Raw genomic sequence first — 16,936 nt, 5'->3', positions numbered from 1 at the left:
TTATTTTACCCATTTTGCATACGAGGTAAACAAAGGTTAGCAAACATAGATAATTTTCACAAAGACACATTAACTATTAAATCATGAAGCCAGAGATCAAATCCACATGTGTCTAACTACAGAGTCCCACTCTCTAGCCCAATGCTACACATATTTCTATGGTTTTCCTTGGAATCAACATTAAATCTGTTAGTCTGTAGTTTCCAAAGCCTACTACTATAAAAAAAGAGAAATTGAGATGTTGAGAATTTCTACTTTTTTATCATCTGTTAACATAAAAATATTATTCCTACACCACGAAATATCATTTGTTTCCCTTTTCTGCTTAGTATTGCATATTTGAGAACGTACTTTTTGTGTTTAGTGCCTTAGCGTTTTTCAATAGGTGTAGCACACTTGGGACTTTGCCTTCTTTATACAATTTTTTATGCTCATGAAAATTTTTAACAATTTCTTTAAGCAAGCCAATCTTTTTTATTTTTATAAAATGGAGAGTTACGGATGTAGATAAAGAAAAATTTTAGATATATGATTTTGGGGCCAAATCTAGCATTCATAGTGCTTTTGTATGATTTAAAACAGAAGAACACACCCTTTGGGCAGGAAATGACAAGAGTTACCCCGTCTTCTGAGCTGATACTGCCCCTTCTAAGGCGAGTGGGTTAGCCAGGGAGCACCAGCTAGGCTCCAGCCCCAGTTCCACCCCTCGGCTGGACCACAGCCTGCACGCCCCACACCTTCTATGATTCCTGTTTTCCTAGGAAGCTGTAGTTGCCGTGCGCTCACATAACAATTCACTCTTTCCATATCATAGAGATTATCCTAGCAGTTCCTTGGTTTGCAACTCCATGCTGCCAGAGACTACTCATATATTTTCAACCATCATTTCCCAACAAATATGATACTTCTTGGAACATATATTGTTATGTATAATATTCAATATGTGAAAAAAGGCCAACAGTACTGAGATCTCTCAGAAACTCAAGTTACTCATTATGTCCAAATCACCAACTTTATTTGTGATTCAAATTAAATTCTATGCATTGTTTCATCAATACACATAGAAATATAATTATATGAGTTATTGTATGCTAACATTCATTGGGGTGAGACATTTTGTAGGCGCCTGGAGACAAGTGTTTCAAATACAACATTCACACATTTTATAATCAAAGTTAGAAAACTATTTTTTTTAATTGAATGGTCTCTAAGATTTTGTTTCCATAACAAAATTACTTGTTTACTTTGACTAAAGCAACTAATAGCTACTTGATTTTAATCCCTTGTTCAATAATCCCTACATATAAATTGCTACCTCCTTGGATATTTTTCCCTATGAGATTCTTTTAAACAAATTATTTCCCCCCATTGCTCTATACTAATCTTCAGACCTATACCTATAAAATTATTTTCACTTGGTTATATTAGAATGCATTACATTTCTTATTTAAATTAATATCACATGTGTACACGTACAAACTATTCATAAGTTCACAAGTACTATTATTAGCACTATTCCTATTACACTTTTCTAAAAATCATTGTATAAAACCAGAATCTCTTCTATTCCATTTGGTATACCTGATTTCATCTATAATATCTAATTTCAGAAATGTATTTTCATATATTTCTTCCTCCTTTCCAATTTTTCTTAAAATGATGGTTTATCATTTGATTCTTCTGCCCACCTCGTTTTCTCTCTCTCTCTCTCTCTTTTTTTTCTTATCAAGAGTAAGCTTCTTTCTTTTTCTTTTCTTCTTTTCTTCTTTTTTTTATCAAGAGTAATTTTCTTTAAATAAAATTCATGGTACAAACATTTTTAACCCCACAAATATTCAATTCCTCTAGCCTATTTCTCTTCCAAAATCATTACTTAGACTAAAAATAAGAGAGTAAAGCACTTAATGTATCTGACTTCCAGCATTTTGCTGCACAGGATCATAAAAATCACTAGAGAAATGCTTCGGATCAGGAGAAAGTGTTAAAAGTCTGCAGTTCAGTGAGTCTTGGCTGTCTCTCTCACGTTTCAGGTATTCTCTACAATTAAAAAAACATGCCATTTATCTTGTCATATCTACAAATCAAGCTCCATGTTCCTCAGCAAGGAGGTACCAATAAAACTTGGTGATACTTGAATTAATAGAATAAATGAGTGGTTGAATGAACGAATGGGTGAACATATTAGTTAGCAAAAAAGATCCTGTGCATTTGTCTTCACCAGTATCCTTATTAGCATATGAAACATGGAATTCTAATAACAATAATAATATTCACATTTCACTATTTATGGCTTGTAAATAGAGATGCATACTTTCTTTTCTTATTTTCTTTCGTGAATTTTTCATTCTGTCACATACTATTTTTATTGGTACTATCTATTTCTTGGCATTTTTTTCTTTCTGGTTTTATTCTTGCATGATTTCTCTTAGTCTTTCTTGATACCGTTTCGTTTTTTAGCCTTTTAAAAACCTCAGTGCATAGAGAGATGCTCCTGGAGCCCTTTAATCTCATCCCCTAGCAGAGAGACGAGCTTGCATTTATAGCATACATAATTGGTGACTACCTGAGGCAAAAGACAAACTTAGCATACACCCTGCAGGTTCCTGAAATAGTTCCCTTGGTGTCCATACTTCTTCAAGTTAAACTCAAGTCCTTTGTGACTCTTTCTGGAATCTTTGTGTTCTGTCAAGTCACACTAACAGATAGTCATGCCTGTGTGCTGGGGAATCAGGATCTCAAGGGTGCTACTGATTTTAAGATTGGCTGACCACTATAATCTCCTGATGTACACCTCTGATAACTCATTCACTCCTGCTAGTTATCAATAATTTGTGCCTAATGGATGTCAAGCTTTGACCCCTTTAACAAAAGCTACATTATTTCATTCATATCCTCAAAAGCATTGCTGCAAACAGTCCGTTAACCAATCTAGTCTATTTTACAATGTATATATACACAAGCTTAGAGGTGATTTTTGTTATGATTTTTGTTATGATTATGATTTGTTGCCACGTAATTAAGTACACTGAAACCCACGAACCTGTTAAAATAAGGAATTTAAACTAGCTTGCTATTTATCTGAAGAAAGGTAAATTTGAAAGAACTATGTACTATCTCTATCCCATTAATAACTCATATTTTAATGTTGCCTATATTTAACATAAAGGTATGTTCATAAGCTACTACATACTCAATAAATACTGTCTAAAGCACTTTTTAGTGGTACTCAGGCAATGTGAGCATATCTCAAGTTTAAAAAAGAAACCTAGGGCCACAGAAGCTATAATGCGTAGTCCACAAATAATCGCAAGAAGAAATTAATAAAATAGAAAGATTCAATGTGAAAATCTAGCTTGCTAGTGATACTCCTAATTCTTAAACTTTATAGTGATTCTTTTTTGCACATGTGCACACACACATACATATGCATTGATTGATTTTTTATTAATTGTACTCAAAAGAAAGTTGACTAAAAATATGTATATAGGATATTTGAAAACTAATAACTATTTGTTCTTTTTTTTTTTTTTTTTAAATCGCTTGTCTTATTGGTTATTTTTTTTTTTTTTTTAAGGATTCGTTTTTTTGTTTTTTTGTTTTTTTTTTAATAGCTGCTTTATTTATTTATTTATTTATTTTTGGCTGTGTTGGGTCTTCGGTTCGTGCGAGGGCTTTCTCCAGTTACGGCAAGCGGGGGCCACTCTTCATCGCGGTGCGGGGACCGCTCTTCATCGCGGTGCGCGGGCCTTTCACCACCGCGGCCCCTCCCGTTGCGGGGCACAGGCTCCAGACGCGCAGGCTCAGCAGTTGTGGCTCACGGGCCCAGCTGCTCCGCGGCACGTGGGATCCTCCCAGACCAGGGCTCGAACCCGTGTCCCCTGCATTAGCAGGCAGATTCTCAACCACTGCGCCACCAGGGAAGCCCTATTTGTTCTTTTGATTACAAAACTTTAATTTTATCTGAAAGACTACTGACTTTTTATTCTATATAATGTGAAAAAGTAAAACAAAGTAGAGCAACTTTTAAGGAGAGATGTTAGCATAACATTTGTGCCTTCATAATTCTATGCCACATATCATGGGGTCAGAGCACATTCTGAAAGGATAAAACCGCACCTTTAAAGTTTTCTATATCAAATGCCTGAGAAAGAAGATCATTCCTTCTACCACAGAATTTCAACTTACTTATTCACAGGATAGCACCTTCAAAGACCAACCTAGAAAAGAAATTTTGGTGAATAATTTGTAAGTCAAAAGTAAAGCCAAGGGTGCAATCCAATATATATATAAATGTTGTCTTAGAGCACATGGAACTCAGACAACATATCAAAGTGTGAAGATAAACAAACAAAACAAAGTTTACATTTACATGAAAAATAAAAATTGCCTTTAAGAAAATAGCTAGGTTATAAATATACTAAAAGTATGATACTGTGAAAAACCATAAGCTAGTTTAAAAGTTTTGAAAGATATATGTGTACATATAAATATTTTCTGAAGTGGTAGCACGATTCTAAAAAATACCTAAACGTATCTGAACATCTAATTCTTAATATTTTCATGTATAATATCTTGTGCTGCTGGAATAGAAAAAAAAATGACACAGGGAATAAAAGAAACATTTTCCTTTCAAAAATGTTAAACCAAAGCACTACCACTTTTTATTTTCCAACTTCCTTGAGTCTACTATGGTCCATACAGCTCATTCACTTATCCACTCTCTACCTCCCAACCCACAGCTACTTTTGTTTGTTTGTAAACCACTTTATTGAGGTATGAATGACATCCAGATAGCTGTACATATATGATGCATTCATTTTATATGTATATATATACACACACACACATGACATTTTCTTCATCCATTCATCCACTGACAAAGAAAGTTTTTTTTTTTTCATACTTTGGCTATTGTGAATAATGCTACAACAAACAATAAACATGGGAGTACAGATATCTCTCTGAGATCGTGATAGGAATTCTTTTAGATATGTGCCCAAAAGTAGGAATCCTGAATCATATGGTAGTTCTATTTTTAATTTCTTGAGGAACCACCCAACTGTCTTCCACAGTGGTTGAAGTAATTTACATTCCCAACAATTTCTTCTTTGGAGAAATATCTATTCAGTTCCTTTGTCCATTTTTTAACCCGGTTATTTGTTGCTTTTGAGTTGTAGAAGCTCATTCTATATTTTGGATATTAACCCTTCATCAAGTATGTCCGCGTTCATTACCCATCTATACATTGTGACATTTGGTATTCATATCAGCCTTCATCAGGGACACATGAATGGTGTCCGCTAGGGAGGTAAGGATCCTGATACTGTGATGGCACAAAGCAGAGTTAAGTGGTCCATAGTTATTAAAATGTTGACAAATTTATCATTTAAGATATTTATATAAGAGCAGTCAACTTAAAGAAACTATAGCCCATTTGGGGTGGAATTATAGGATTTTAATCAGACAGAAAGCGATTTGAATCCTGATTCATTTATAAATCATGTGATTTTGGAACAGCTGTTTGACTGATTTGAGTCTCAGTGTTCACATCTTTTAAAGGGATATAAAATACATTGTGCTGTGATGGTTAATGATATGTGTCAACTTGGTTGGGCTTTGGTGTCCAGTTCTTTGGCCAAATGCCAGTCTAGAAGTTGCTGTGATTAACATTTAAATCAACAGAGTTTGAGTAAAGCACATTATTTTCCATAATATGGGGAGGTCTCATCCAGTTAGTTGAAAGTCCAAAGAACAAAGACCGAAGTTTCCCAAAGAGGAAAGAACTCTGCCTCCAGACTGCCTTCAGACTCAAGACTGTAACACTCCTTCTGGAATTTTAGCCTGTTAGCCTGCCCTGCAAATTTCAGACTTGCCAGCCCACATAATCACGTGAGCCAATTCTTTAATCTCGGTCTCTCTCTGTCTCTCTGTCTCTGTGTGTATAAAAAATATAGATGTTATATATCTTTTTACTGTACATGTGTTTTATATATATTATATAACTGTTATATATGTTATATAGATGTTATAGTAGGTGTATATGTGTGTATATACACACACACACACATATATATGAGTACATTCTATTTCAATTTTTCTGAAGAACTCCGACTAATACAAATTCATTATCTCTTGTTGAAAATTCAAAGCAAACGATGCGTATCGGGTGGTATATTGGCCTTCAGTTTCTTTTTTTTTTTTTTTTTTTGGCCTTCAGTTTCTTAATTTGCCTATGAAAAGAGTCTTTGTATTTCAAGGATCAACAAAACAAACATATTTCCCCCCTCACTAGCAAGCACAGCTGCTACCATCCACCTGTAAATACTCTGCCTTTTTCCTGGTGAACCCATTCCTCTTGTTGGAACTATGACCTCTAGAGAGTCATAGTAAGTGGTGTCACTCCCATTTCCACTCCTTGATTCGCAGCCCCATGAATCCTGGTTATGAGAGGGAGAGTACCAAATATTAGATGCTAATTTAGAACGTGCACAGTCTTCTGGAGAACCTTGCCCAGCCCGGCAAGGTACTGCCACCTAGCTGGCACTATAGCTGGCTCTTTACAGGGCTATTCCACTGTTCCGTCAAAGGAGTTGCTTCAGGATGGCCAGGAACCTGGTAAGACCAGTAAATCCCATAAGCACGGCCCAGTGCTGCACTTCATCTGCTGTGAAGTGAATTCCCTGAGCAGGGTCGGTGCTGTGTGAATACCAGAGTGACGGAGAAGGCATTCTCTAAATCCATGGGTGCAAGTTTGGCAGAAGCACTGTGCACAGGGTAGTCAAATCTATACCCAGAGTAAGTGTTTATTTCAAAGAGAACAAACACAGTGCCCCTCCCATAACGGAAGTGGTCCAATGTAATCAACCTGCCACCAGCAAGCTGACTAATCACCCACAAGGAATGGTGCCATATCAAGGACTCAATGTTGACTTCTGCTGCTGGCAGATTTGTCACTCAGCAGCCAGCAGCCTTAGTCAGATCAGCCTTGGTGAGTGGAAGCCCATGTTGCTGAACTCATGCGTGACGTGAATCACTGCTCCCACGGCCACTTTATTCAAGAGCCCATTGGGTGATAACAGAAGTGGCTAGAGAAAGAGGCTGACTGGTGTCTACAGAAGTATCAGTCACTGTGCCCTAATTGGAGGGACAGGATTGTGACATGATACGGCTGTTACATAGAGAGAAGACTTCCAAATGCAAAGTACAAGTAAACCAGGGATGGGGAATATGGGCAGAATAAAATACTTGTTCTCTCTCTTCAGAAATATACACAGATAAGTCTTCCAGAGGTAAAAAAAAAAGGAAAAGGAACACCTAACCAGATGATGTATTATTCTTCAATTCAAGTTTGTCATGTCTGAAAAACTCACAAGAATAGCTTATCTCAGTTTAATATTTATTTTTGAGAGATACACAGGGTATTAAATTGAGTATGGACTTTGGAATAACACCAACTTGACTTCCAATACAATTTGTGCTATTAAGTAGCAGGGTGCGTTGTGGCATTTTGCAAAACTTCTATTTACCTCTGTTTCATGGACATATTAGTGTCTACTTCACAGAGTTTATCAAGTACTCAAGGCAACTGCATGCATAAAAACATTAAGCACATTCTCTGCCACAAAGACAGGATGATACAGTCTGAAGAGTCTAGACTTCAGAATTTGACAGACTTGTTTGCGATTCTGTCCTTGCCAGCAGTCTAACTGTAGTATATTTTAAAACTTCCTATAACCTCAGTTTTCTCTAATGTTAAATGAGGATAATAACACTTTGTAGGATGTTGTGAAGAATGAAATGTAATCACATGTTTTGTACGGTGCTGTGTGCGTGCTTGGCAAGCAATAAATAGCAGACTTGATTATCATTATGGCTACCATTCAAAATTCACATGCAAATGAATTTTTGAGTAAAATCAAATGTCAAATATATCAGATCAATGTTCAGCCAACCAATCAAACAAACAAAAAGCTGGCAATAGCTTTAGACACTAGGATTAGTTTCCGTGCATTTCTTTTACATGGTTGTTTTCTGCACCATTTAAATTTAGATTTAAAAACTATTGAAAAAACATGAGTCTCAAGGAAAGGAATGCACACTTGTAGATGAAGGTCTTTGCCAAAAACACCGACCACTAATTCCTCCTTGGTACACACTTCCGGTCCATTGTGCTTCTGTGTCCATTTTTTGTTCTGGTGTTTAAAGCTGTTCATGGCCTGAGACCATGCTGGTCATGGCCTACTTGAAGGATTAGAATTTCTGAGAATCTGCAGAGTGGACGATGTGAAGGACTCTCCTTTTGGCTCTTTAATTAGCTTCTAAAGCTTTCTTTTTTGGGCACCACTTCCATAGAAAATAAAGTCTCTTTGGAGCTTTGCCAAAGCTCATTTTAGCCGCATTCAGAAAATATATTTGGCCTGATTAACCAACCAAGTCTATCTTTTAAAGGTAAACCAGAAGGGCTGTTGTATATTTACTTATTAAATAAAGAGTTTCAGTTTTCTTTTATTGGTGGCTGTTTATGTGTCCTTTCTCTGTGCTAGAAAATTGTCAAGATTCTGTTCATAGGGTTCCTTTATGGCCTTGAAAGTTACAGTTGTTGCACATCACGAAATGTGTCCACTCTGAATTTACCATTCACACATCAGAAGGCCGTGTAATTTACGTGCTTCCAACTATGGACTGAAGAGAATTCTCAATGCAATGTTTGCATCAACCCTTTTCTTTGTTAATATCACTAGGCCTAGATATTTAAAGCCTTCTCCCAGCTTCTGCCTCCAGGTTCTTTAGATGCTTTAGACTCTCTAGTGGTACCAGCTACAAGAATTGCTTTATTGCATGAGAAATATTGATGATGCAATGGGCTCCTTTCTTTTGACAGAACATGGCAGGTGACCTACCTGCTTTAATATCACCTTAGCCCACCCCACAGACTGATGAGCCACTAGCTGCACGCTGATCTAAAAAAGTCCCTAATATAACTTCTAGGAAAGGTCACGGACAAGAAATCTGACTGCACTGTGTAAGCAGCACTTCTGCTGTGGGCACAGGCAAGGTTTGTACTCCTTGCTCTTCAATAGTAAACGCTCCCATGCAAGCTTTACATGAGAGCAAGAGCCAAAGTAACAAAGTGGACTTCCAAATATTTCCAGTATGCTTTTGCAGTCTTCCTATGCTCAGGATATCTTTCAGGATATCTTTGATATACCCTTTCCCTGGACAATTCTCCCCCAGCCCCCTTACCCAGGGCCCGTAACATTTTCACCTTCCTGTTCTCTATCAACGCTCCTCTGTATGGTGTCCCCAGAGGACCTGTTAAACAAACTTGAGAATAACTGTTATGAGTTGACAGGAGTTTAATATGTTACCTGTACTAGGGGTTCTTTGATATTTTTACAAAGGAGCTTTAATAACTATGTCAAAAAGGAAAAGAAGCCAGATGCCCCTTCTCTCAGTTACCACAAGTATAATGACCTAACACCTATCACACAGAAATGCAACCACTGATTTATTATTTTTATTTCACACTAGTCTGTGAGTTCCCAGGGTAGGTCCGATGTTCTATCTGACTTTGTATCCTCCGTGCCTGGCACATACTGTGCTCAAGAATGTTTGTTGTAATATTCCACTGTATATATGTGCCACATCTTCTTTATCCATTCCTCTGTTGATGAGCATTTAGGTTGCTTCCATGTCCTGGCTATTGTAAGTAGTGTTGCAATGAACACTGGGGCACATATCTTTTTGGAATTATGGTTTTCTCCGGTTATATGCCCAGGAGTGGGATTGCTGGGTCATATGGTAATTCTATTTTTAGTTTTGTAAGGAACCTCCATACTGTTCTCCATAGTGGCTGTATCAATTTACATTCCCACCAACAGTGCAAGAGGGTTCCCTTTTCTCCACACCCTCTCCAGCATTTCTTGTTTGTAGATTTTCTGATGATGCCCATTCTGACCAGTGTGAGGTGGTACCTCACTGTAGTTTTGATTTGCGTTTCTCTAATATAGTGATGTTGAGCATCTTTTCATGTGTCTCTTGGCCACCTGTATGTCTTCTTTGGAGAAAAGTCTATTTAGGTCTTCCGCCCATTTTTTTTGATTGGGTTGTTTGTTTTTTTGATATTGAGCTGCATGAGCTATTTGTATATTTTGGAGACTAATCCCTTGTCAATTGCTTCGTTGGAAAATATTTTCTCGAATTCTGAGGGTTGTCTTTTCGTACAGTTAAATACAGTTAAAATAGTATATTTTATATTACATGGCTCTTACCACAATAAAAAAACTTAAAAAAAAAAAAAGAATGTTTGTTGTGTGAATGAATGAGTAATGGATGCTCAGATAGTATAGGCCAAAAGGATGAAAATTTATATTCGGGAAATAGGACTTTAACAGAACAATTTAGTCGCCTTTCAATGCGCAGCCCCATGTGTGAGATTAGTCTGAGCATCACACATTGAAACAAACAAACAAACAAACAAAGGGTATGGTCCTGAGATTGTGGGAACACAGAGATCCAAGGCATTTAACGTTAAGAGTGTGTTGTGCAGGCAAATTAGAGATATACACACACCATTCCCTCAAGTAAGACTGAAACGTGAAAGACAACAGACCAGAACGGACCCTTTCTTCTCCCAAACTCCCAAGGAGAGAAGCGCTGAATAGAAAGGATGAAGGAGTGGTGCTTTACCTCAAATCTTCACCAACCTCACATATCAAGAATAATGGCGCTCTAAGAGTTTTGTCAGTTGATATACGTAACCTGTGAAGGATTAATCCATTCATTTATTGTCTTGTTTAAAAATGTCTATTAATTTTCTCATTTTAAAAGTAATATGTGCTTATTTTTTAATCAATGGATTTCTAAATCACATATGGATGTTATAAGAATAAAAAACCTTAAATAAATAGTCTTTCACATGGTTATGATAAAAATATTATAATTTATAATTAAGATGTATTTATCTTTAAAGAATGGCTTTTAAATGTCTTTTGAAAAAAATCAGGAATGCCACCTGTGCAATAAAACTCAGCCCTATATTTAACATTTTCAGATACTATTTTTCTTACTGCATGGCATGTAATATTATGCCAGTGTATGTGTATTGGGGGGAGGGTGTATATTTATGTGTATTATTACCTCAGCAGTATTTTGTGGCTTCTGTATTCTGTTCACATTTTGTCTAAAGGCAAATTACAACAAAATTAAAATGTTACCATTATAATATAAATATTTATATTAATTGTTGTTAAAGTTGGGAAGTTATAGAAAGTTAGAAAATACACTACTGGAAAGGTTAATTTTCCTTCCAAACTTAGAGAAGAGAAAGAGAAAGAGATTTTCTTTCTAGCACTATAGCCATGCTGAACTAATAGCAAGAAATAGAATAAAATTGAAAACATAGAAATAAAATGTCCATTAAACTGGTATTTTCAGAGAGCTACTACGTAGTGTGTGTCAGCCATCTGAGTGTAATTACTGTACAGTTTTTGAAAATATGTGGTGCAAGTCAGTTATACACCAAGTCAGGACTTATTTTTGGATTTGTAAAAGATCTCTATGTTGGATAATAATATGGTGTCAGCCCTGCATGAGAAGACTAAATGAGTGAAGTCTAAATTGTTCTGAACGCCTGCAAATGGATCAAATGGCATTCAAGATAATAACTCAGTTTTTTATTAGGACTGTGACAATACTTCTAATCTTGCATAGATACATTCTTTATGGTAAAAGACATGCTATGTAAAATTACTAAAATCTATTATCACGGGAAAAGAAACAAGTTATGGAAAAGTGAAAATAATGGAATGAATGAATTGCTTTAAAAAACAGAGGGAGAACCACAGAGGAAACAGGAGCTCAATAATGTGTATTCAAAAATTTTGCTAGTAAATGGAGCCGAAGATCTCCCCACCTTACATTCTACTACTTATTTATGTTTTAAAAGCCTCGATGGAATATGAGCTTTTATCATTTTGCATTCTAAAGATAACATAACATACTTGGTGTTTATTCTCGTCTTGATCACTGTGACTCTAAAAATAAACTGGTTTATTAGAGCATGTACAGAAAAAATATCTTGAGAAGCTTCAATGGGAACAATAACACTTTGAGAAAATTCAATTTTATTTTAGAGAAGAATTCTTGTGGTTTCTATACCAACGTATTTCCCATAATATAGTAGCACTTACTCCATATTACTTTGATATCTCTACAAATAGAAAAATCAGAGAGACTTTCTCCAATGTACTAAATGCTGCTGAAGCTTATGGATAGGTTTTCACACTTCAGCAACACTGAATTCATCTTCAAAATTGTACTGAAAAAGTAAGAGAGCAGTTGGAAGTATGATATGTAAGGAAATGAATGAGAAACAGAAGGAATTAGGGGAAACATAAGGAAATTCTGTTTCTGTCCTTAATGCTACCATTAGACCGAACTCCAGGACAATGAGGTTTTTAAGACTTCAGTATAGTGGCTTCAGTAACAGCTTTCACTACAGCTTAGTTCAGCTTGGTTGAGGCAATGAAATCAATGTTTCCTTGGTAGTGGCATGAGCAATGTATCATTTCTACCACTGGTCAGTTACACTGCTGGATCTTCAAACACACTAAGAGTATTTTGAGGTTAGAATGACATTTGCTTTGCAAGTTCACTTTTTTTTTTCATAGCTACACTGTCTGCTTGCACAGAGTGAAGGCTAACATTGAATTTCCAAGGTTTTGGAATGACCTGTGTTAGAACTGTTCTGGCAAGAAATATTATGCATTATTCATAACGCCCAAACTCTTTAAAATTCAACAAGCACGATTTAATTTCAGACCAGTAGATGAGAGTTACTATGACATTTTTGGCATTGTTATTAATTTTAATAATAAAAGAAACATAATTAATTATTTGAATATTGCCAGAAAAGTCCATTAAATAATGCATTTTAAGAAATCCAAGTATATGTGCCTGTCATTTGTAATTGGCAATTAAACTGCGTTTTTGTTTTCAAAACATATTTAATTGAGAAAAAAGGGTTTTTTTTTTTTTTATGAACTTAATAATCTGCCCAGAAATTTATTTGGTCAAAGTTAGAGTGGATGAACTGATATTTCAGAAACCAATCTCTTATTATCTACCTTCAGGTTCAAAACCTTTGATCAATTACACAATAGCAGCCTTGAAGATCAAAGAATCCCTAACTGCTAGTGAGCAAATACGGAGAAGCAGAGTAAGATTGAAGTCATTCATAGCATGAAGTTATAGGAGAAAGAGAATAACGATCTTGGAATATATTTATTTTCCCTTTTTTTTCATGTAGAAAATAATGTTGGTGCAAACTGATATAGTTCTGTCAAAGCTTATCAGGTACACGTTTCAAACTGAACATAATTCTTTTTTTTTAATTTAATTAATTTATTTTTGGCTGCATTGGGTCTTCGTTGCTGCGCGCGGGCTTTCTCTACTTGCGGCGAGCAGGGGCTCCTCTGCATTGCTGCGCGTGGGCTTCTCATTGCAGTGGTTTCTCTTGTTGTGGAGCACGGGCTCTAGGCGTGCGGGCTCAGTAATTGTGGCACGTGGGCTCAGTAGTTGTGGCTCGAGGGCTCTAGAGCACAGGCCCAGTAGTTGTGGCACACGGGCTTAGGTGCTCCACGGCATGTGGGATCTTCCCGGAACAGGGCTCGAACCCGTGTCCCCTACATTGGCAGGTGGATTCTTAACCACTGGGCCGCCAGGGAAGTCCAAAATGAACATAATTCTAATTCTGGTTGCATTTAAATACACTTTAGAACAAAAAAATCAATATGTCATAGTGTCAGGGAATCTTCTGAATTAAATGTTATATTATCCATTAGTTTTCCTCTTAGAACAGGTTTACATTGGCTTCAACAAGCAAACCCTGTGGAAGACTATCAGTTGACCCACTCTCCGTGATATCAAATGAATAACTAAAAATATTTAGAAAAAAATATATTCTTAATTCAGTAAATCAAAGTTCAAAGGAACAGAATGGCTAGGTTGTGAAATGCACTAGTCATACACGGAATAGATTTTGTCTGTATTTTTAAATATGCTAATTGCGGGGGAAGAGGAAGATGTCTAAACTCATTTTTCAAAGATGAACTATGTACTGTATAAAAAATAAATAAAATAAAATTCAAAAATTCAAAAAAAAAAGATGAACTATGTAGGTAAAATCTTTTCATGCATCACATGAAAAACAGGTCTTATGTGTGGCCTTGCAGCCAATTTTCTCAATTAGTATAAACAACAGCTTAAAGGTATTTCTTGCTTATTAAAAATTCTCTTTATAAACTGCTAAATTTACAAGAATAGATTTATGATGAATTCACTATAAGAAGCATTTGTCAAATTTAGAAAATTTGAAAACACCATGCTAACATCTTGTTCATGCTGCTTATGTGTATAACTGCCCCCTTCCATGAAATATTACTTTACTTAGCTGTTTCTTGAATAGTTTAACAAAACTGGTATTCTCATTGGTCAGGCTAGTTCTGCTGACCTATTCTGCCTTTTAGTCTATTAAATCAAATTTCACGTTGCCTGAAGGTCTTAGAAATGTATACAAGGATGTGCATGGTATGTTAGATTCTATTTATATGCAATAAATAGAAGTGGCTTGATATTTCTAATGCTATCAAGTACTAATAGATGATGTGTTTTGAGTTTTACCCCATAATGGAGATTTTTGTGTAGGTTTTGCATGCCATATGTGCCTTCCAGAAGAATGGCTAAACCCTCTGGTGAAATTAAAGAGGGGTTTGTTCAGTGAGGAAAAACATAAATAAGCAGAAGCTCTGCAATGTAAATGTGAAAAAGAACTTGGAAAATTCTCTGGTGCTGCAGAATTACTGTGTTCATCTTTAAGTTGGTAAGAAACAGTGTAAATAAATTAATCTTACGTAAATCCACACAGGCTTCCCTATTTCATGGGTGGGGGGGCGGCTGTTGCTTTATGGAAGAGAAATTGAGGACTTGCAGACAGCAGATGTCCTTCTCTTGGTGCAGTGACTTACGGGATTTGACTTGGATTGCTAGAAGCTTGGTAAATTCTGCTATCTCCTGCTGCACCCAAAATATGTCTCATCCACTCAAAAGGGATAGAATGTATAGAAAAGAAAATCAACAACAGACGAAGAACATTATGTATATTATCTAATTCTCATACATGCACAAAACATGAGGTGGGGATTATTATTAAACTCCTAAGTTGAGAGGAAACTGAGGGTTAAGATGATTAAACCATTTACTCAAGATCAAATGGCTAGTTTTGCCCTATCCTCATATTAAATACTCACTCCCTTCCCCCAAAATGAAACAAATTACATTCAGAAAAGCAATAAAAATTTAGGAAATAAAAATAAACATAAATGTGCTCACTTTATGTGAATAAACCTAGACCCATGTAGTCAGTAGGCATTCCAAAAAGACTTTAAATATATGGGGGAAAAAAAAACCCCTGCTTTTTCACTGATGGTCTAAAACTAGTGAACACTTATTAATGCATTTATAAAGCAAGTATTGTTAAGCACATGTGCTCTAGAGATTGGGTACACAGTCAGGATAGAAAAGCCCTATGAATTTTGGGGTTTACAAATTAATGCAGGAAACAGATAATATGCTGAAAAACAAATTTAAAGATTAGAGGCTAAGGAAGTGATGGAAGTGATGTGACAAGGCGTGACTGGGTGGCTATTTTAAGTTGGGTGGTTTGGAAAAACATCTGTACGGAGGAGCTATGCAAGTTGTGATACGAATGACAGTGAGAACACACCTATATAAATATCAACGGAAAGAGGAATGGAAATGAGGCTGGTATCTTGGCGAAAAGTGGTTGAGGTTGATAGTGGCAAAATGTGAGTTCAGAAAAAAAAGGGAAGAGACAGGTTAAGGTGTTCCTTTCAAGGTGCATGCCAAGGTGGTGTCCTTACTAGGGTTCGCACAGATGTGACTCTTTGACAATTACATAAACACATTCTCTCTAACAAAATGAACCCAGGTGTGTAAGCAACAGAAAACAATAGATAAAAAGCCTAAATAGGGAGTTCACAAATAGAACTAACACAAATAGCTTATAAGCAGGTGCAAAAAATATTTAACTTAGTATTGATCAAAGAAATTGATAATAACATTCATAATAATCCAAATGTCAAATTTCAATTGGTAAGAATAATAAGTGACGTTGGCAAGGGTATTGGAAGCAACACTACTAGTCACTTCTGGTATAAATGTGCATTACTACACCCTTTCTGGAAAGCAATTTTGCAATTTACATGGAAGACTGAAAAGACAACCATAGTCTCAACCAATAAATTCTGCTTGTGGGGAATGTGTTGCCAAGCGTACTGGTGTTGTTAATGCTGGATCACACTGCTTTTTAATATAAATATTATTATAGTCTGAATTGTTTTAGTAGGTCTGAAAACTTGAGAAAAAACTTCCAACTTTTCCAGTTTGGGGTCTTTCAATTACAGTGTATCACGAGTTTTAAGGACACCACAAAGAAATAAAGAAAAATGAGAGGCATTGCATGATCCCCTATCAAATGCAATGTCCAAACAATATCTACTTGAAACAGTTCAGCAACTGAATGGTCCTGGGCCCCTGCTCAGTGATAACTGGACAACTTAATCTCTGGAGGGCACATGAGCTGAGCATCCCAGCCAGAGGAGAGGCTATTATATCTTTCTAAAAATGATGTGAAGATTCTGCTCATTCTCTGTTTCAATACTTTGTGTTTTTGGAATGGGTGATTTCTTAAGGACGGTGATCATAATTTTAGTCCTACCTATTCTTGTAAAGGTATAAAATAATATATCTATACATGTATCCATCAATCTATTTCTATTTTTCTATAAATCTGTCTATATTTAAATGTGATCTATTCCTATAAAGATATAAAACTGTATGCATATAAACAACTAGA

Source organism: Balaenoptera musculus, chromosome 21 (assembly GCF_009873245.2).
Source record: "Balaenoptera musculus isolate JJ_BM4_2016_0621 chromosome 21, mBalMus1.pri.v3, whole genome shotgun sequence".
Taxonomy (NCBI): Eukaryota; Metazoa; Chordata; class Mammalia; order Artiodactyla; family Balaenopteridae; genus Balaenoptera; species Balaenoptera musculus.
This window is presented reverse-complemented; position numbering follows the sequence as displayed.